The sequence below is a fragment of the Orussus abietinus genome, unplaced genomic scaffold, assembly GCF_000612105.2.
Source record: "Orussus abietinus isolate OABI.00-Male unplaced genomic scaffold, Oabi_2.0 scaffold263, whole genome shotgun sequence".
NCBI lineage: Eukaryota > Metazoa > Arthropoda > Insecta > Hymenoptera > Orussidae > Orussus > Orussus abietinus.
This window is the reverse complement of record NW_019394409.1, coordinates 77389-99385: the sequence shown is the minus strand read 5'-3', so window position 1 is coordinate 99385 and position 21997 is coordinate 77389. Positions and strand designations below refer to the sequence as shown.

The following is a 21997-nucleotide window of genomic DNA, read 5'->3' as shown; positions in this document are numbered from 1 at the left end:
AATGCAACATGCAATTTGCACTTCCGGCAGTCCGACATCAAGGTCGAGGTCTATCAAACCTCGATCCGGGGCCCCTCTCCTTTATGGCGGCATTCCTATCTGGGTGTTCTATATCGGTTCGCATCCTGTGATAAGGCGCTTTTTCAGGACCTCGTCCCGTTTTCGAGATGCGTGGGGGACAGGAGGGACATTCCTCGGCCAACAATTCCCTAATCGCCCAATCCCGAGTTAATTAACATAATTCATCCGGCAGCTCTATAGCTCGATTGGCGAGTACCTCTCACGTTATCAAATACACTCGTGAGGGCCTGATAAGGATTCCAAAGCCCTTACGACTACTAACAGACAAAGATATTCAACAGCTGATAATCGTAGAAAAAAAAAAAAAACGAGATTATTAATCTCCTGTATTTTTATCGGACCCTTTACCGTCATCTTAAGAAAATTAAAAATCAAAAGGGAACAAAAGAAGAAAATGGAAAAAAGTGCAAAGGGTAAAGGCTTAACATATCGCCCCCCCCCGGAAATTATTAATCTCTTGTATTTTTATCGGACCCTTTACCGTCATCTTAAGAAAATTAAAAATCAACAAAAGGGAACAAAAGAAGAAAATGGAAAAAAAGTGCAAAGGGTAAAGGCTTAACATATCGCTCCCCGGAAATTCAGGAAGAATAGAAGGGGGAGGAGTGATTAGAGAATGTTTTGCGCTCATGGGAGAGGGAAACCAGCGAAAAATAAAGAAAGAGGGCCCCAATGCGTTTGTCTCTTTCTTTCGGGTGCGTGACGCTTACGCATAAAGCGCGTCCCGGAGAGAGCGAGGCAGACAGAGGGGGGGAGAATGCGAAAGAGCGAGACGGAGAGAGAGACAGAGTGGCCGAATGGCGTCGTTTCTGCGCTGGAGAGAGGAACCGAGTCGAGAGTAATTATCTATTCAAGGCGGCCGTATAAATAGAACGACGCGGAGATTTCTTTTATCAATCCCGTTCAATAGATTAATAAGTGCATTCAGGGGTCACTGCCGTCGCCTGTTAAGCTAACGATCCCGCCGCCGCGCTCGCGTGTCTCTCATTCTCTCTCCGTTTCCCTCCTTCGTCCAATCGACGTAGTAAGTCGATGCCTCAGAGGATCGACCTCGATCGATAATCGTCCAATCCTACTGATCCTTGACAATATGACTCGCAATTTCCCATCTACGCGCGGGAAAAAAAAAAAAAAGAAAATAAGAGACGCACTTTTAGCAAAGGACAGCATTGCCGATAAAGTTTTCCTCCTGCTGTAGGAAAACAAAGAGAGAGAGGGAGAAAGATAAAAGAAACGGAGTCATTCATTACGTTCTCTCGAGTTTCCCGGGCCTCGATATAAAAATGACCGAAAAAATAAAAATCAAATAAAAGAGAGTCTTGAGGTTTTTTTATTTTTATATTCATCCTGACGTGGAAGTAATCTCCTCCCTTATGTTGTGCAGGGTGAAGCTGGGCGCGACGACTAGGACAACGAGATATTAATAATAAAATAAAATTCAAATTCGCGCTAGCCGCACGCGTCTTGTTTACGGCCGGCTCCGCGCGGCCCGAGGGGCGTGCACGAAAATACCCGTGCGGAAAGTCCGCGGATATTTATTCTTAAACGGCAGCTGCACCATGGCCCGAGCGAATCGCACCTCGAGGAAGAGCCACGAGGCATTTAAATCGAATCAGCCGGCAATTGCGACCGACCGATCGATCCTCGATATCGAATCATCGCCGCATCGCGACTTGCCCGGTAAAAAAACATCTCCAAGGCCTAATAATTAGACATTTTCGCAAGATCTAAATGTCTCTCCCCGGTGACGTCTAATATAACACACGCGTTATTCCGCCAACGGATTGATCTATTTCCAGGTGTTGCGATTTATTTCTCTTTTTCTTAGTTCTGATAAACACCCGAATCGTATTCGCGGATCGACCGACGACACGTGATAAGAGGGTCCTCCCTTATCAGGGGTAACCTGAGCGATACAAGTCGCTCAGGAGCGGTCGCGAGTCGGCGACCACAGAAGATGTGGCCAAGTTAACGACCCGTTATCGCTCAGGGCGAGTCGTATAACGGCAAGTTCTCCGATAACGCCAATCGGAACGGTGGAGCTCGCTCATCGGCGGAATCTTAACTCAAATCAGGCCCCATCTCCTTTGACCGAAGTTCCTTCGATGAAAAAAAGTAGGATTCATTAAAAAAAAAAAAAAAAAAACCTCCAACGGGACGTAAAACCGACACCCAAAAGCTTGACATTTCCTAATTCAACAGACAAGCGAGATATTTCAATTCGAGTAAAAATGAAAGCAAAAAAAGAGTCGTTAACGATTATTCAAGTCGACTTCTCGCGATGAATATAAATATGAAATCGAGGAAATCACAAGGCGTAGATATTGAATTATTTTCCATGAGTATTTAATTTTCAAGGGGAAAAAAGAAGGTAAAAAGGGATTTAAGAGAGATTAAAGCGCAACAAAGAGACGTTTTTTCGCGATAAATGTCAAATCGAGGAAATCAGGAGATATAGATATTGAATTACATCCCATGAGTATTTTCTAGTGTGACAAAACGCTCATTTCGTGAAGGAGTAAAAATCGAGGCCCCCCACCCCATCAAGAGGCAAGATTCCTCTCCCGCCTCGGGTCTAAACCGCGAGATAAACCTTACCGGCGAGAGGAGCGGGTTCGGCGTTGCAGCTGCAGCTGCAGCTCGCGCGCCTTCGTTTTCCCGAGCCTTTCTCTCGCCGCCTGCAACGGGCCGGTGCAGCGGCCCGTTGCGGCGAGCGCCGGGCCCGAAGTCACAGGAGCTAGAACCACGGCGCGGTAGTTTCCGCGGAAACCTGCGTCAAAATGAACGGCGCCCTCTCAGGATGGAAAGCAGGGAAAAGGAAGAGAGAATTAAGCCCAATGTAAAATAGGAAAAAGAACCGAGAAGGAAATAAAAATGGAATACTCGATTTATCGTCATCAAAGTGGAAGAACGAAGAGAGCCGCGTATAATCCTAAAAATCAAGGGGGGACGCGAGGATTTTTCTTAATGGAAGAACCCCCCCCCAAAAAAAAAAAGAAGAAGAAGGAAATAACGAAAGAAAGAAGATATGAAAGGGATAAGCTCAAAGGAGAGCTCGCTCTTCGAGTGTTTAGACGTTCCTTTGACGTTTCCCCTCCCGTGGAAGTCCCCGCGTTCCCTTTACGTCGGAGGTTCAAGAGGGACGCCCCGAGGTAGGGGGCTCGCGGCAAAAAGGCCCTTAAAGGGCACGAAAGGGGTGGCAAATTGGATCCCGGCGAGGGCGAGGGGAGGGGTCGCGGAAAAGCCGCGGGGGGCGGTGGAAGGCAAAGGTGAGTCCGCGTTTCGCCTGGAAAGACCGCGAGGTCCGAACAAAGAGTCCCATTTTCCTTTCGAGTCCGCACACCTCTAGTCCCTTCCAGTCTGTCCTCCTTGCTCCCGGGTAGACCAGCCTAGCTCCGTCCTCCCGCCTCCGGGGTCTCGCCTAGCCACGGAGGTATCCCCGTCCTCCTCGCTCTCCTCTACCGCGGCCTCGCTCCGTCTCCCTCGCTCCTCACTCCCGGGCCACACGCGTCTCTCGCTCTCGGTTGGCCCGCGGCCACCCGAGGGAACCTTTCTCCGGCTCGTCTCCTGCGCTCTCCTCTCCGAGATAGGAGCCAACCTAGGCCCGATGTAGGAGGAATCAAGTATCACGGACGGAAAGAAAACGTACGCGGGGCAAGAAAACGCGTGGAAATGTCCCTGCGGTCGGAAATACTTCCCGAGGTCGAGCGACGGGTGCCCGGCAGAAAGCAAGATGGCGGCGGCGGCCTGTCACGTGGTTACACGTGGGGCGAGCCGTGGGGCCTTACGGCGCTATCGGGCGATCGTCTCTTCTTCCTTCCCCGACAATCCGCGACCGCCAAATACGTAGGTACGTCCCAAGGTGTACGTAGGTCTCCGTGCATGCCCAGGACACGGTTGCAAGAGGCCGATTACACGGAATTAACGCGACATTCTCTGATGCGCGTCCTTTTTATCTGGAACCTAATCCTCGCGCCTCATTTTTGGCGTGAAAAAAACGCCCTCCTTCCGTTCTATAGCTAAACACTAGGCATGAGTGCAGATCTATGAGTTTTTGTTTTTATCGAGAATTCTCTACTTTTAATTTGAGATTTATCCCACAATTCTTCTTTTACCAGCGGTTGGAGGGGCACCGGCAAACTTGTAAAGGCGGGAACCACCCGTGCGAGGGAGACGCGATTAATTGCAAAAGGCACTCGCGCCTGCGCAGGAGGGGGGTCGGCCGGTCCAAGATGGCGGCGACCGGCCACGACATCGCACCGATCGAATAATCTCGGCTCGGGCCGAGCCGTGGTGGCCACTCGTCGATACACGGTTATCGATCGACGGGAAATCCCGGGGAGAGGAAGGGAGAGAGCGCGATACGCGCAGAACGAGAGAGAGAGAGAAAGAGAGCAAGCGCACTCCTCACCTCCGGGAGCCGAACGCGGAAGCCCGCCGGCACCACCTAGTCTCCCCTAGGCCTAGGGAATATCTCACCGCGCGTGCCGTCGCTATCGATTGCCTCCCGGCGTAGCCCAAAATGGCGATCGCGGAGACCCAAAAGGCACCCTCGCGCGACCTAACCTCCAAAACCTTGGGACGCGCCGCCGGGAACAAAGGCGGGCGGGCGGGCGGGCGCGCGCGCGCGCGCGCGGGCCTCGACAAAGAGCGCCCGGAGCGACGTCTCGCTCGCTAGGAAGAAAGGAGGAAGAAAAAGAGCGAGAGATACCTAACCTCACTTTCGAGGATCCCTCGGCGCACTATAATTTCAGTCACCGGATACCTTATACCGTGCACGTTTTGCGCCGCTTTATATCCCACTTCGTCGCACTCGACACCACGAGTGCCTTGCACAGGTGTGTACTGGGCGCGAGGCTCTACCGAGATTATTTTTCTTTTCCATTTTTATATTCTGCGAGGATTTGAAAACCCGTCCCGGGGTACTCACCGAATCCTACGGAGGGGAGTGCCCAGTCGGCGAAAATCCCACAGAGTCCCGCGGTGCGCGTGCAGGGGGAGAGCGTGCCACTCGCGGCCACTCGGCTCGGGATCGCGCGGCCGACTGCGGCCGACCGGCGCCGAGACCGCGACCGGGCCGAAGCTAGGCGCGCACCGCCGAGCGCACGCGAGAGAGAGAGAGACGGCGCGCCGCCGCTCGGGGCGGAGGGACGGAGAGGTCCTGCCCTGGTCCTTCCGTCAGCAGCGCATCCCGCGATCCGAGGGACCGGCGGATACCCTTCGAGTAGAGTCCTGTCTCCTCTCTCCGTCCCCGGGGCACCTCGGCCAACCTCGCGGCGTATTCTCCAGAGATGCGCCGCCGATTATCAATACCTCGAGTCGAGAGTTACGCGCAACGTTCGCCGAGGAGGAGAGAGGGCGCGCGACTCGCGATTCCCTCCTCTGCGCCGGTCCCTCCGGGCTCTCTCTCTCTCTCTCTCTCTCTCCCTCTCTCTCTCGGTCGGCACTCTCGGCGGTGGTTAGAGGGTCGATCGATCGCGGCGACGCCTCTCTATCTCCGACTACGCACCCCGCGGCGGCCGCGAGGTCTTCGAACTCTGGGCGAGGCGCGTGGCGGCGCGGTCCTTGGACGGGCCCTGGGCCGCGGGACTGACACCGACTCTTCCTCCCAGGCGGCGGCTCTCCTCTCGCGAGTCGATGCGTACCGCTCGACGGCCGGGGGAAGAATGAGGCCCGGAACGGGCCTCGACCGGACTCGCGGCGCCCGGGCTCGGTTGGTTACCGGACCCGCATGCGCGCGGCAAGCTGCGCACCCGACCCCCGACATCTTCGGGGTGGGGTTCGCCGCGCGACACCCCAGTCGGCGCCCGACCCCGCCGAGGGGAGGACCTCCCCTCGCGGGGGAGGCCCTTGAACGTCGGCAGGGAATCCCAGGTATTTTCAGCTGCTCTCAGGGATTTTCCTGGATTCGATATCGATAATTTTCCATCCGTCGTGTCATTTTTCGGGGTATTTAAAGACAGCTACAATTTCCCGAAAAACCGGAGAAACGGGGAGTAAAAAGGCAGATTTTTTTTTGTCCAGACCATATCGTTTCCCTAGTATATTTTTCCATCGAGTCATCTCATTCCATCTGGTGGTCACCTTTCAAATGGAGATCCGTGATGGAATTGACGTACATGGATACGTGTCGATTAAACGGAAGCTATTGTGGGGGGTCTCTATGGGGAGTCGGGGTGAGGGGTGCGTATCAGGACTGTAACTCGATCCGACGATAAGACACTCTGGCCGTGACAAAGGGACTCGGGGTCGACTCGTGATATCACTCGATAAAGGGTGGGAGGCGATTGGGCCCCACGTGGAGAGGTCCCAAGGTCTCGGGGCCCGAAATGCACGAATCGACCTGCCGATTCCGCGAATCGCCTCGCTAATAAGATGCTCCCCTGATCCGGGATCCCGAGGGTTCAATGGGAACAAAAAGAACCCAAAGGACCTCGGACCAGGAATGCCAAAACTCCCGCCTCTCCTCAGACGACACACCTCTCTGACATTCCTAAAAACCAGCCGTATTAAATTTCATGCCGTTACATCTTCATATTACACGAGACAAAAAGGAATAGAAGGAAAAACCGCAATAATGATAATCGTAACCACGTTACAAGGCAACATATGGGATAACCTTTCGTTAGTAGTTTGTGGCAACTAAGGTAACACAGTAAAAGGACAAAGTAACGGTTACTTCACCGTTTAGTCAAGGTAACTACGAGGTACTAGTTGTCGTATCATTATGCTTATCATACCTTCCCCGCATAATTAATATCACCATTCCAAATGGTAATCATTGCCGCAACTTTTTACCGATTTTCATGGATAAGGCAACTATTGACAAGGTTAGATTTACCATTAGATTCGTTCCAACAATACTTTACCCACGTTGCTATAGTAATGGTAACGAAATTATTTTTCTTCCGTGTATACGTATAGTCGTGAATTCACGTGATCCCATGTAAAGAAATCCCGTGAAATAAAGAAATACATGCAAGCCACTCGAAAGCGCTCTCGAGACGCGGACAATGAGCGGATGAATTATCGCGAGGGCCGATAACGAAGTGCAGCGAACTCGCCTAATAATCCTTGGGAATGCGGGGAACGTACACATCGCTATCGGTTAGGAATTTAACCGCAACGGGCGATTAAATCCATCGGTCGGACTAATCAATCACGGATTGGACTTTCCATTTCAATTTCGCCGAGAAGCGTCGCGGGTTGATACAGTGACGTTATATTAATTGCTGGTTAACAGGGAAGAGATATCTCCTTATCGGGCGATTAATTGTCTTCGATCTTCGGATCCGACGCTTCGAAATTGTACTTGTCTCGGGAGCGAGCTCTAGGTGGCCTCAGAGGAGAGATATCAATATTTAATCGAGGGTCCGCGTCGCGGTATGCAAACCCGCTTACGCATCGGATCACAATCCAGCCGGAATGCGTAAGCAGCGGCTCGATTTTCGATAATCGATACTCGCAGCGAGCCCGAGCGGGACGTCCGTCTTTCCGTCGACGACCGGAAGTCCATTATCGAGTGGCTTATCACGGCCGCTCGGCGGTTGACGTGCGGAGACCGTTTTCTCCGCACGCGGGATTCCGCACCGAGGACGGACTTCCCGCGAAACAATGCGCCACCGCCATTATCGACACCTGGTCGTTTTCATTTCCCACGCAGACCGGCTGAAAAGCGCCATCGAAATTTCCCAGGAAATCAGAGATAAATAACTAAATAAATATATATATATATATTTACCTGCGCTAGACATATGAATAATGTATTAAGCGTAAAACATCAGGCGCAAAATATTAGGTGGGAAAGGCTCGATTTCCCTTTTCATTATTCTCCATCGAACTATCATTTTTCCACTGGAGCCAAAAAAGACAGTAACATGAACATAGAAAAAAAAAGAAAGAAAAAATATTGAACCAAAGAATTGTCTCACACGAATAAACTCAAATAAATTGTCACAATTCCAAAGAAACGTTGCGTTGAAATTATTCCAGGTAATTTGGGTAAATTCCTTGAATTGGAGCATTTCTTTGGCACCGTTCAAAGGAAATGCCTCTCGGGTTGGATGAACATCTCTTTCTCCGCGTAGCAAAAAGTTGGAAGTTTCTCCGGGAAATCGAGGAAATATTCTGACGGAGGAGGAGGCAAAAAGTAAACGTCGCGCCTTGACCGGGAAAAAAAGAAGGAGACCGAAAAGGACCGATTCCCGCGCCGAGGGCAGAGGAAAGTCGAGGCCGACCTCAAGGGAGAGGAGCGTGTAACCCGAATTCGATCGCAGGCGCGTGACCAATCTACGATATATCTCCTCGATGAAGGTGGAACCCGCCGGCACTCGAGCCGTTTTCCTGCGCCACCGTTGGCCGCGCCCCGTGGCATCGGCCATAAGGCCGCGCGCGCCGCCTCTGCCGGCGAGTTCCACTTTAGACTACCCGGCGAGTTCCACTTTAGACACCCCGGCGAGTTCCACTTTAGACGCCCCGAAGAGATCCTCCGCGTCGCTGGAGGACCCTTCCGGGCCGATCGTTAAGCCCACAGGATCTCCCTGAAAGCCCTCGAGTCCGTGCCAAGAAAAATCCCCGACACATGTCGCCGCCTCGAGAACTTGTTTCCCCCTTTTCCCTCCACCGAAAGCGACCGCGAAGACACTCGGACAGAGAATTCGCTCTCGTTGACCCCGACACCGCGAGCGCGTAAATCGTCCCCGACCTACGGCAATTATTTTCCTCGATTTTCCGTCCCAAGCGGCGAGGATCGTCAATTTTCCCGACACGGTGTGCGAATTATCCCCGCCGAGTACGAGCCGCTCTTACGTGACGAGAATGAGGCATTAAAAAACGAAACAGAAATAGAAAAGAAATAACAAAGATATATAGAAAATCCCGAGGACGCGTGCGAGGAACTACGCTGGGAACTTTCTTACGTGAAATGTATTATTTATTCCTGATTTTCACATTATCCTCTTACTTAACCTTAGTCTTTTCAAGAAAATGGAATAGAACCGATTTGAGAACGCGTCGGAAGGGAAAATTCGTCACGATTGGATCTCGACTCTCGGAAGCGATACGAGGCCGAGAAAGAAGGCGGAAATGTTAACGAGGAGGGTTAAAGCAGAGGAGGGCGGAAAGGAACGTTAACCTCTGAATGGCGTCTTGACCGCGGCCATTATCCTGCCTAAATTAATAAAGTGGCTAACTACCACGGAATACAAAGGTTCCCTTGATTCGAGTCGGTCCCACGTTCGACCCTCCCACTTGAAAGGAAAATTATTTTCACTCCCCACGTCCCTTCGCCGAAACGAGCAAAGCACCCCATAATGACCCCCATATTCCCTACGTATAAAAATGTGGACAGGCAACGAGATAAGATACTTTACACACTTTTCTCGTATATTTGTCTGGGGGAAAAAAAAAAGAAGAAAGCGAAGAAAAAGGTTAAGCGAGAAATTTGAGAGATTTCAATGCGGCTGAGATAGGATTCTGCCTCTTTCGTATTTTTTCTCCCTTTCCTCCCTTTATTTTTCCGGGACGTAAATCGAAGGGAAGGACGGTAAATAGAGCGGGATTTATTTATCCTGCCCGGGTGATCCCGCTGGGTCGGATCACTCGACATTCCTCGGGCGAACGTAAACGCAAACGCAGTCGTAGCCTGGCCTAGGGTGGAGCTTCCGTTTCCGGCAATCTACGTGACCGGAGAGCGCCGTTCCTTCTGCTCTTTCGTTCGCGCCAGATTTTATATGAAATCACTGTAAAAAAAGGGCCGCGAGGGACCGCACTCCACTTTGCCTCGGAAATTCCCGTTGTAAAGCATGTTACAAGATTTGCTGTAAGAACGCCTTAAGGTGGGACGAAACTGACATCTGAGAGGTAAATCGTCCCCGAAACCTTTCTCCGAATTTCTACCGAATCGTCCCAACCTTAACAGCGAGAATATGGAGACCCTCTCATTTTACAATTTTTAAAAATATCTATAAAAAAAAATAGCGACTTCATACGTATCAGGACCTTCCTTACAGCCTCCATATTCACATTGTAAAGCTTCAAACGATTCGGTACACTCAGTACGAAGAAGTTTCACAAATGAGACCTCTTCGACTCTCGTATTACCTTAAGGTGAGGGAGTTAAAATTTTTTTAAATTATCCAGACATTTTTCATTAAAAAAAAATATATATATATATAGTTCATGGGTGTCAGGACTTTTCTTATGTCTTCCATATTCACGTTGTAAGGTTTCACGGGCGAGACCTCTTTGACGCCCCTTTAATATCGCCTTAATATCATTGGTAAGAGCGTTACAAGAACCTCCCGCTATAAGGACGCTACGTACAGCGGTGGACACGAATGCCTTCCCTGCAGACACGGGAACGGCAATGCATGATGGGAAGGCATTCATGTCCGCCAGTGTACAAAGACGTCTCGCCTCGTTGTCCAGACATATCCCAAGTTTTTCAAGCCCGTGCCTCGTAGACCCGAAACGGGTGCAAGGGCATTTGCATTCCGCCTCCGTGCCGTCGAGTTTGCAGGAAGCGATCGTTACGTCGGGAGCTTTCCCCGGTCGCATTATCGGGCCGCGTATCGTCGTACGGCGCGATCGGTCTTGCCGATGCAGGTGTCGTTACCGACATTCCTGGCATACGCCGGCCGCACAACGGCTGCATACGCTAATCCCCGACCCGATTAAAACGACGTCGAGATCGCTTGTTAAATCGTATGCAAATCGTCGAACGGTCATTATTTCATTCCAAAGATTCGTCGTCACCGTCGTTTATTAAAATTACGACTCGTTAATTATTCCCCCATTTTTCTTTTCCGCTCGGGTCGAAACGCCCCAGTGCGCGAAAAATTCGTACCGACATGCGCATCCGGGCTCGAGCACGCGTTATTAATACAGGTTTTTGTGATCGGGGTCGTTCCGCGTGTCGGGGGCCGACATCCGAATCCTCACGTGGGCCGTGCAGGCCGGAAGTCACGTGGGCCGGACCGGAACCCCCGGGCCTCGATTCCCGCGTCTCTTTACGCTTGGACCGCGCGTTATTAGGGTCCTTTCACGAGGCAAATGCTAATTGATGCGACCTTCCCGGCGTCGCAGCCGGAACTGGTCGCGACGATGCGGGAGGGGTTATATATACACTCTCAGGCAGGTCCGAAAAAATTCGAAAAATATTCGAGAAAATTCCTGATTGGCGCGCCGCCGGACCAATAGGGGCGCCCCGTCATAGAGATGATCCGCGAGTCGCCGATCGCGCAGCGGTCATTCCGCGCACGTCCGTCGCGGAGACGGGCACGAGCGAGTGCGCGTGTACTCGCGTACTCGCGAAAGGAGGTAAGGCGGTAACCGACATTACCGACGTCCCGCTCCCCCGGGAACCGATTCCAATGCCTTACGGATACGGATCCGTTACACTAGCGGATTCTCTCCGGAGGCCTTGAGTCGTGAGCCTGGTATCCCATGGCGCTCGAAAAAGTCCTCTCGAAGAATATATATAAATAAATAAATATATATATAAATAATTAAAAAGGAACCGTCTAAATCGTATGTACGCCCAGAAGTATATGCGCTATATATATTCGGGGTAGGAAGCGGAAGTTCCCGCCTCACCTGCTCGTAAACAGGTATTACCAGAGCACAGCACAGAATAACGATGAGGGGGGTCGTAGGCCCATCGAAGGTGTTTCTCCCCCACCACGATATCCAGGATTTCAGGAGATCTTCGACGAGCTTTGAAGGAGATTTCGAGGGTGCACGAGACAGTTTTACGGGATGAGGTCCCGACAATTCGCACCCCTCTCGAAGAGGGTGCCAAGGTCGTGGCACCTGCACCTTGAACAACCTCAGGAAATAAATTCAACGCCGATAAAAAATGAGCGTCCACCTATTAAGGACACCCCGAGCTCGTGGATGAGATGAAACGGGAAATAAAGAAGCAACCCCTGTTTTCAACTCCCTCTCCCTGTGGAAAATTCCACGTTTCTGTCCACTCGTCCCACGTGGGACTTCAAAGCGATATTTAACGAAATCACGGTTGATGGTTCGCGGCTTCCCGACGAGTTTTTCCCCTCTCTCGTTGTCTCTTTCCCCCCCTTTAAATCCTCGTTGAGTCCGGGATTTTTCGACACACCTACGAGGGTGACAAAGCTCGCGGGCGAAACGGCGGAATTCCGGCCAGACGACATGCAAATATTGCCGGTGTACAATTCCCCCCAGGAGTCGGATTAATGGCGCACATCCGGAGAATGCCTTAGTTTCTGGACGGTTTAGTCGTGCCCTTTAACCTAGATTGTCGCGATCATGGCAAAAAAAAAATTGAGGGAAAGTCGAGATCCCGAAATAGCGGCAGAAATTAATTATGATTTCTTCAATGAAAGGGTTAACGAGATCCACGGGGGATATTTGGAGGGGAGGGGTCTATCGCGGGTCCTTATCACGGTCCCTCGTGATAACGAGTGTCCGGCAAATACGAGCTACTTGGGGAGGGCGAGATAATAAATTGATCTAGTTTGCTCGTCGGCGGCACGCGGGGAGATCAAAGTGGGAGGAGGAGGGGGGAGGTACACGGTGCATTAACTAGTGATAAGCCGAGATTCGGGACTAGGGGGGCAAGTCGATATATAGGAGCAACTAGAGGTAACTTCGGGCATCTGCAAATTTGGGCTCCTGTGGGAGGGACTGCCAATGATAAAGAAAAATAATAAAATATAAAGCTTGGGTTGGGTCGAGTCATTTCGGAGTTTCGATTTTCTGTCGGAGATCGGGGCGCATTCGCAGAGACGACGAGGGGTCGGTCCGATTACAAATTCCCGGCGGGAAATCGGAAAGTGAATTTTGCAGGGTCGAGAGGGGCGCCCAGCTCGACTCGAGGGGGTGGACGGTTTCGTATTGATTGTTAGAGGGATGATTCATGGGCTATCCTTCTCCCTCGCGCCCCCTATCTCCGTATGCATCTCTCCTGGCCTAACCTAACCCATCGGGGACCCCGAAGACCCCAACTTTCGAGGCGAAAATCTGAAACCCGGAATTCCCCCGTATCGTCCAGGGACGAATCGGTTCGACCCTCCGTTTTTCCCCTCTTCGGGTCTACTTCCGATGGGTAATCGTGATTACTGTGTAAATAATTGTTATATCTTCTTTTTTTGCATAATTTTACGTATTCTAACATTTTTTTTACACGATGACTCCTTTCCTATGTACAAAAAGAGGCTTCGGCGTATAAATGTAGATATCGCGTGCACTCTTTCTCTGTCGAGCTCTCCCTGTACATCCATCTCTCCCTTTAACACTCCGGCCACCCCCTCTGGCAATATTCTAAGCGACCCCTCGGCTTATCCCTTCGTGTCAGGCGAAGGGAGGAAATATCGGGCGTCTGTCTCGAGACGAACGACTCGACCGAGCAGAACGTGTCGGCGACTCGACAGACTCGAACTATTTGCACTAGTTAAACAATTTGATTGACTCGAACAACTCGACCGAGCAGAACGAGCCGAGGAATCGAACAAACTAATGATTTGAACGACTCGAATCGAACTAACTGATGATTTAAACGACTCGAGTCGAACCAACTGACGATTTCAACGACTCGAATCGAACCAAATGACGATTTAAACCACGCAAGCGAGTCAAACAACTAAAATGAACCAGACGACTCAAAAGAGCCAAACGACTCGGTCGAACCTCCACCCGAACGACTCGACATATCCACGGACAGCTCTTCCCGCTCGAAGGCGCGGCCGGGCCACGAGGCGCCTCCACTCGCAAAGCGGAGGCCGATCGATACTTTCGCGCGACTCTGACTCATTAAACTCGTATGTCTAATGACTCGGCCGGCGCCGAGGAAAATTTCGTCGTCTCGCCCCTGGATAGTTACCGGAAAGGGATGTCCCGTAGAGAGAGGGAGAACACCGTTAAACGCGAAAAAAAAAAAATAAGAGCGACTCCATCATCGCTCTCAAAGTGCACTATTCATATGCGATACCAGGAAATTAAATCAAGGGGACAATTATAAAATGGGATAGAAAGTGTGTCGCGACTCGTGCGGTATCATACGGAATTAAATCGCGGAGGAGGAGGTGGAATTATCTCATTTAAAATAGATGGTCCCGATAATTGTCGCGCGTTTAAGCGACGTCGACGGCGCATAACTCGAACTAACGACGGAAGTCGACGAGGGACCTCGAAACGAGGAGTCGAGGTTTCATTGGTCGAATTCGGGGTATCCGTTTGGCCCCCCTCGACACGTCCCGTTAACGCCCCCCGAGGGGCGCGAATTATCGGCGGTCCAATTTGCCCCCCGATCCGTCATCGTGGTCCAAAGTGGGATTTGGACGTTGAAAAGGCAGAGCGACGGGAAGAAGGATATCTATATTGCCGTGGGAGGTCGACATCTCGTTCTCTTTCCAACGATACCGCTCGGGGTGGCTCGACGGCCGCGCTATATTCCCCGTTATCGCCCAAACCTATGACGGTACAAGAAAATGGAAGAGGACAAGATTTGTGGAGAATTCCCTTGCCGTTCGATTCGCCCATGTGCGTTTCCTTCATGGGAGCGACCGGGAAGGAGATATCCACGAAAAATCGAGGGTCTGACGCCGGCGACCCTATGGACGCTCCTGCCGGATTAGCCATCGACTGATCCAATTTGCCGTGACTAATTCGCGAACGCGCGAGAAGAAGGAACGGCGAGTCGAAAGGGCTCGACGAGGAGGAGTCCTAATAATCGCGGGGTGAGTCAGAGGCGTAATTGTTCGGAGCCGACGACTGTAAAAGCCCGAAATCGATACGTATGTCCGCCATCTAGGCGGGACTTCTAGGCTCCGCTCGGGGCCGTAAAGGCCCGCAAGTGTGCAATCTTCCGTCGAAACGTGGAAATAAACGCTATCGGCTTTCCCGGGCCTAAGTACACAGTGGAAGGGAAGCCTAAAAGTACCGGCAATAAATCCAACGATTCTCAAAACCGTTAAGGAGGGGTATCCCGAGAAACCCGTTTCCGCGTTATCGACCGTCAACCACCGAGCGCACAACAAAAGAGTGCTCAAACAAAATCCTCCATTATTCCTCAGCGTAAATCATCGCGAGAAAATTGAGATAAATAAAAACCTGCCATTTTCCACTCTATTGACCTTCGATCGTCGTATAAAAAATAAATAAATGGGGGAAGTAAAGTCATCCGTCGATGATCCTTTTGAGAGCATGTGCGATCTATCGAGGCATCAGCTGATCAGTCAAGAGGCGTGCTCCCGCGCATGCGTCGGTGAAGGTGCACTTCCGGGTGACATCCTCGCGGATTAACCGAGGGGTGATTAATCGTCCTCGTAATCGCCACCCCTTGGTAATATTCGCTCCTAGCCTCCCCCTTTTGCTGGGTTTCCAGTCAGCGATTTCGCCCCCTTAATCTCGCGCCCCTTCCTCCCCCAACAATTTTTCCGATTCCGGCGAAGCGACGAGAATGCGTTTCCTTGGAGGGGGAAACCTCTCTTTTCCCTTTTCTCGGCAGTTCATTGACGAAGGACGTCGCCGACCGGTCGAATCGGCCTTGAGGTCTCGTCTTCCTTCGGGATTCGCGATCTCGCGGGCTTTTAAAAGGCGGGTCCATAATGACGGTATAAATAACTCATCGAACCAGGACCTCGTCCTTGGGCATGACTACTGACACCTCCGAGGCTCTCGCCGAGTTGATCGGCCGTCGTTGCGCGTTGTATCTTCCCCGCGAAAAAAAAAAAAAATCAGCCACCCTTAAAAACGAGATGAAATGATTGCCCAAAAATGTCAAAAAAGAAAGTCGTGGTCGGAAGTCCCGCCTAAAATTTGCACCCTAAAAACGTACCCGAAAAATGCTGGGTCGGGACACTCGGCAGAGTTTGCGCCAAACGCATATAAATATTATTCTAGAGAATTGCGATCGAAAAACCTTTCAAGAATCTTGTCAAAAGAAATCTCGGTAAAAAAATCTAAAGGGGGTTATGAAGAAGTCGTTCAATTTATATATACCAAAGAAAGACAGTTTATTTCATTTTTAATAAAAAAAAAATGAGTACTTGGTTCAGGTCTGGGGTAGATAACAGATTTATTTCCGTACACTGAAATCTCACGAGCATCGCGTTCTTCCTCAGGGCTTCCATAATCACAGGTCGAAGTTTCAGGTGATTCGGTCCTCCCAGTGTGGAGAAAATTTGTATAAATATTTTAACGTTTTCCTAAATAATAAAATGATATAGCATCAGAAAAATGTTATATATATAAAATAAAAAAAAAAAGAACTCGGACAAAAATCCGAGGGCACAGAACCGCGTATTACGTAGTCTCTCCAAAGGTTCCTCGAGTTCATGGCCAGCAAAGCCGGCAGAAATCCTCGATTCCCTTTCGATCGAAAGTCGACACCCCTTCGGTCGTTTCCTGTAGTAGTTGGCTTCGCTCTAAGGTTACCAAAAAGGTGGCCGGCGAGTCCCGAGGGAAGCCAGGAACGCTCGGCGGTCGTTTCGCATCGTGTCTGGCCACGTCCCGTTTTGTTATTCCAGAGTAACCACCGATGGAGTTGAAATAAAAGGAACCATCGAGATCTAGAATGCGAGGAGGAAGAGGAGATCCTAATTGGTACGCGCGACCCCCTGAAGAGGACGACGAGGAAGCGTCTCGGGAGAGCCCGAAGAGGCGGAACAATGGCTGACTCGAGTCGGTCTTCGGGTTTTCGGTCGGGGCACGTATATAAAATATGGATGGAAATTGGCCCTGAGGGCTCGCCTCCCCTGACGTTACCTAATCCAGTTCACCTTCGAGGATTCCTGGAACGAATTCGATATCCCGGTCGCCCTCGACGGAGGAGAATTCAATGAGGATGACTCGGCACCGGAGGCCAACTGACTCCGATCCTGACGAATCGTCCCCTCCCTTGCCCGAGTTTTGTCTTCGATACTCGTAAATGGTATTAAAAAGAGAGAGGAAAAAAAAAGAAAAGAAAAGAAAAGAAAAAGAAGGTCGAATGATAAAAAGTGGAGTCCTCCAAAAGAACCCCTCCTTCCGTTTTATTCTCGAATATGCCCCACACTCCCTTCGATAAAAATAAACAAATTAAATACACGGACTGATAAAAAGCGGAGACTCTCTTCGAGGACCTCCTTTATCTTCCTGAATATTCCCTCAAGGAAGATGAAAAATGATTTGTTCTTGAATATGTCCCGTACGCGCTGCGATAAAAAATAAAATACGTGGACTGATAAAAAAAACGGAGGCTGTCTTCGAGGACCCCTCCCCATTTCTCTTCCTGAATACGCCCTGAAAGAAATAAAAGTAGAAAAAAAAAAAATGAGATGCATCATCAGTCGATGAAAAGTGCCTTCGAGATGAGGAAACGGATCACGAGTCGAGGCCTGCCTTGATTACAATTCGGATGATGATCGAAAATCGTGGAGGCGGAGACGAGGATGATCGATAGATAAATCGGAACGGTCTCCTGGACGTTTAGTACCCGATTCAACCTGGAGAGTAGATCGGAAGAACTTGTGGCCCAGGTCGGAGCCTCGTTCCCGAAAGAGGAATTATTGATGAGCCCACCTCGGGGAGCGGTCGATTTCTTCGCCGATCCAGGTCGAGGGTCAGGAACCTGGGGGCAGTGTTTTTTTTTAAATCCGAGAGAATTAAAGCCTGAGGTAATGTTACGATAATTTAAAAACTCCCGGGGAATTTAAGGGAACTCGAAAGATTCCTATTTTAAATTGGTTTCTACATAGAATTTATTACTTACTCCTGTTCATAAAATTAAAGGTACCTTTCCTAGTGTCCCTTTACTATGTGACAATTTTCCATTTCCGCAGTTTGTCGCCACTCTTATCAATCTTAAAATGCACCAAAGTTTAAGAGGTTAGGTTAACCGTGCCTTGTACAATTATTGGAAGTTTAAGAATTTTAAATCTTCGGGAGATGCACAATTGAAATTTTCACACGGCATAACGATCACTCGAGTTCGTTAAAACTATGAAAAATAACTTGAATGTCGTTTTAAAAAAAAAAGAAAAAAAAATGTCGGGCATCCTCAGATAATTCCAGGCACTCCCAGACTTTCCCAGGAATTTCCAGATACTCTGAACCACCTTCGCAGATAATTTCCAAGGTACCTCCACCCCCGTTGCTTCGAGACCAAAGTCCCCGTCGTCGAGTTCCTGCTACGTACACTGGGAGACATCAATGCCCTTCCATCCTGCACAGGCGATGCCGTATCTGCAGGGGAGGCATTCATGTCCGCCATTGCACTTCCTCGCATCCCCTCCGTCAACAAATCCCGAGGAATCCGCTGGCAATCCTGCGTCCGTTATCGCGAGATACTGGCTCGAGGTATCGCATATCTCGCGGGGTCACTTCCTTTCCCCGTCTTGATCCGTCCGCCGGTCGGTTTCTTTCCGTCACTCGACTCGTCGGGTAGGGAGGGAACTGCGCCTCGAACTATCCCTCCCCTCCCTTCCTCTCGCTTTACGTACGCAGCAGGGAAGAGATTATCGGGCACGAAGCTGTGACTCAACCGAGATAGTTACGCATTACTCGAAGCCGCGCACGGGATGGACATTTCTCGTGCCGGGCGAGGGAAGCCCGGAAATATTCCCCATAAGGAAGGAAATATTCACAAGGGGACAAGGGCAAAATGATCGGTCCATGGGAGACTGAGATTAGATAAGACGTGATTGTTTAGAAGACGCCTAAACAACTGATACGGCTAGGCCAAGTGGACAGGAACGGCACTTGGTCGAGAATCATAGAAGGGAACAGTTGGATCCATTTTCTATACGTCTCCTTGAGGCTCACACATATCATCTTTAAACAATAAGCCAATTAATAATCTTTGAATATACGAAAATATAGACTTCTTAACAGTAGATTCGCCTCGATAATTTCCTCTATATATGTATACACACCAGAATGTCAGGATATTTATAAAATATTTCTCCTGGGTGCACCGACTCATCTGAAACTTCGGCACGTGGTCATGGAGGCTCCAAGGAAGAACCCGATGCTCTTGGAATTTCATTTTTCCACAGCGAAAAAATGCTTTCGTTTGTCCTAGACTAGAACCAGGGATACATATTATTTTTTTCTCTTTAAATGTGACATTTTACGAGTATCGCAATCTTTCCTAGGACCTCCGTAACCACACGTTGACGTTTCATATGATTCGGTGCTCCCGGGTTGGAGAAATGTTTCATAAATATTTTGAGGTTCCGACACACGAGCCTTTCATAACACCTTAAAGTGATATGAAGTGGGCAATAGGAAGCTAAGGAGCGAAGTATTTTTTCAACTTCTCCGAATTGGGTGTACCGAATTCTTCTGCAATTGCTTCAAGTTTCACCTGGTGGATATGGAGGTCTCGATGGAGATAGTAGAATTTAATGATTAATAAAAATTGGGAAAGAGGTTTAGGAGAAAAACGAAAAAAAAAGAAGAAGACGGTGTCGAGATACATTTGTGGATTCTGAAATTGGCGTGACAGCCACTTTGCGAGCGATACGGCAAAATTCCATTTTTCTTACGTCACCCTAGGTCAGGGAGGCCAAGGTGACGAAGAGAGTCCATTAAGGGCCTCTCACTCGTGGGAATGGATAGGGTCCCCTTCAAAGCGACATTCCTGTCGATTTCGTGACACCGAGACAGAGAAAGAGAGAGATATAAAAACTACGAGTTCATAGCTCGTTATCACCGATTCCCTCGGACTTCCGTTGACGAGTCGAAGGGCCGACAAAGTGGAAAGTTAAAGATCCCCTTCCCTCGATTAATTTCCACTTTAATCGAGCCGAAAAATTGGGGGAAATTTGAGAAGGCCCTAGAGAGACCGTCTCCCTCGGGAACAGGCTCAACCTTAACCCCGAAATGGCAGTTAAACAATTCTAACCTAAAAACTGGACGATCAATCGATCGTCAAGATCTTCCCCCTCACAATTTTCGACAACGTTCATTTTTGATAACGAGATAAATGAATTAAAAAAAAAAAGAATGTAATAAATCAATAATGTGTATCGTAACGAAGGTAAATATTAAATCTAGGGTAAGTGAGAGAAATAAAATCGAGGAAAGGTAGGCCATCCCTTTTAAAAGTAGTTCCCCGTCCTTATCCGAGGACGACCACCTGTTGAGCCGTACCCACGTGGTCGTTCCTTATCGGAACCCGGCGAAATAAATTTATATGTAATTAAGAATTAATAAACCCTCCATCTTCGCGTGGTAAAACATCAATCGATACGGTACACTCGGTTTAGAGAAAAATTTCATGGACGATGGACTCCATAGGTGGCATTTTCACATCGCCTTAATTCCGTGGTAACGTCATATGATAATGTCACGTATGACACGATGGTCTTATCGCGATAAGGCCGACGGTCGCTTCTCTTTGAAAGATCGCGGTAAACCGTGGCGGATTTTCCCGAAACGGTGAAAACTCGTTAAGGGAAAAGTGTCGGAAAGGAATCTGGCGAGAGGAATTCCGGCGTCCGCCCACTCGGGTCAAAGGAAGAGAAAAAACGTTAAGCCCGGGTAAGAATGGGCCGCCTTATCGCCCTCCAAATATTTGCGCCCCTAAGCCCCGCGTAAATCCATCCCTGGGGATAATAAACCACGCGCCCCCACACGACTTTGTTCATAGAGACGCTTCCAGCCTTTCCCGGTTTCGCCACCCACTTCTCTCCCCATCCAGCTGTTTTCCTTTTTTAAACCCCGTCCATTTTTTTTCGCGCTCCCTCCACTTTTAAGTCCTCGGCCTTCTCGGAACCCCTTAACGTATTATTAACACCGGCATTGATAACAAAAATATTGAAAAAATTTACAATTAACAGCCACGACCAAAGCGACGAAAGATAAGAAAAAAAGAAAAAGGGTGACGCCGAATAGATGTCTAAAAATTATAGATTTCTACCCTGATAAAAAATTTTAATAGTACCAAAGAAATATTTTCTCGATTCAATGAATTTGACTCGAACAATGATCGAACTAACAAAATCTTTTGGTGCTCTTCAAAGAAGCATTTCTTCGGTTAAATGAACATTTCTTTCTCAAAGTGACCATTTAAATCGATCTCGGAGAGTACTTTGAATTTCGTAAATTCACAGAAAATCCCCGCAAATCTGTTTGCAAAATTAAGCATGTACATATCGAGTGCACTCTTGAGGGTACGGAAAATTGATTACAGTGTGTGATATTTAACGGTGGCAGGGTCTGAATAAAAATTGATGGAAAATCTGCAGATCGACGAACGGCTCGACTAGACGTATATTTAAATGTGTAAGTGAATAAAATAAATAAATAAAAGGAGGAAGAAAGACCACACATCACAAGGGGTCTTGGAGCGCAGGTGAGCATATCGTCAGGCAACACCTCGGTTGTATCGGTCGGGTCCAATTAACGTAATTAACGGCGACTAATCAGGAGAGAAAGACGATCCCTCGGGTGAGTTTCCTCCGGCTAATCCCTGGCGTGAAAATAATTGCCCCTCGGAGGGTAACCGGGGATATATCGAGAATCGGTTCTCGTTGAATTATTAATCATCGAGATACCGGTCTTACGTGTGTCTCGAGTCGCGTCGACATTAATGCGAGTGCTCTTCATCGCCGGGCGAAATATCGATAGTCAAGACTAATAAAATATTTCGAGAAATTAAAAAAAAAAATTAAACAAAAATAAGAAATATGTCGATGACTAAACGCATCGGTCGACCCAGCCATCGACTTTGAGTGAATTAAAAATTTGGGTTGATCACATCCGTACGAAAAAATCTGTTTCAAATTAAAATTTCACGGGTGTCAGGACCTTCCTTACGGTCACTACATCGACGTTGTAAAATTAGAAACGATTCGGTACCCCCAGCTCGGCGAAAAGTTTTGACGCCACTTTCGCATCACCTTAACCCATTAACGCACAGATGTTTTGGAAAAAAAAAAAGAGGCAAAAAAAA

The 21997-nt window shown here is 49.2% G+C and overlaps 1 protein-coding gene across 2 annotated transcripts in view; it reads right to left on the bottom strand.

Annotated features, from left to right (window-relative positions):
- LOC105701524 (neuromodulin) overlaps positions 1-21997 on the bottom strand; it is a 61560-nt gene that overhangs the window by 30692 nt on the left and 8871 nt on the right. Inside the window, exon 1 of one of the 2 annotated variants that reach the window (XM_012428334.2) lies at positions 5012-5149. The exons of the other annotated variant lie outside the window; for it this stretch is intronic. The gene's annotated coding sequence lies outside the window, so the exon portion shown is untranslated. Of the gene's footprint in view, positions 1-5011; positions 5150-21997 lie in introns of those variants that run through there. 2 annotated transcript variants of the gene reach the window in all.